This window comes from Limulus polyphemus, unplaced genomic scaffold, assembly GCF_000517525.1.
Source record: "Limulus polyphemus unplaced genomic scaffold, Limulus_polyphemus-2.1.2 Scaffold7618, whole genome shotgun sequence".
NCBI lineage: Eukaryota > Metazoa > Arthropoda > Merostomata > Xiphosura > Limulidae > Limulus > Limulus polyphemus.
Window position 1 is genome coordinate 35,625 of NW_013673228.1, and position 548 is coordinate 36,172.

The window sequence follows — 548 nt, forward strand, 5'->3', positions numbered from 1 at the left end:
AAGAATTACATTTTATAAATTTGTTAATGTGGTTTTAATTCTTGTAAAAGCTATAGCTATCAGGGATATGACCATACTGAAAGTTTATAGCTGTTGTGTCCATTACATGCACATATAAAAACTAAACAACTAAATAAGGGAAAAGTTAAAATTTTAATGGAAATTAGGGATTGTTGGTTATTTATAGAATTGTTATAAGAAATATCCAAAACAAAATAAATCATACAATAAAAGTTGGATATAATTTAAAACGATTTTCAATCCCTATCTTGGTTGCCATTGTGATTCGTATAGCTAAATGAAGCCATGATCTACGACTTCGAGTACAAATTCATTTAAAAGTTGAAAAATAAAATAAGCCAATGATTCAATAGCTCTTACTACTATCACATATTTTTATATTATAATAGTCACGTGAACGCCACCTAGTGGAAAACGGTTTGATCCCATTATTATTATTATTATTACATGAGCAAAAAATTGAAACTAGTATAAAAGTTTGAGTAAGTACAGACTCGGACTTTCTTAGAAACTCATCTAATGACCTC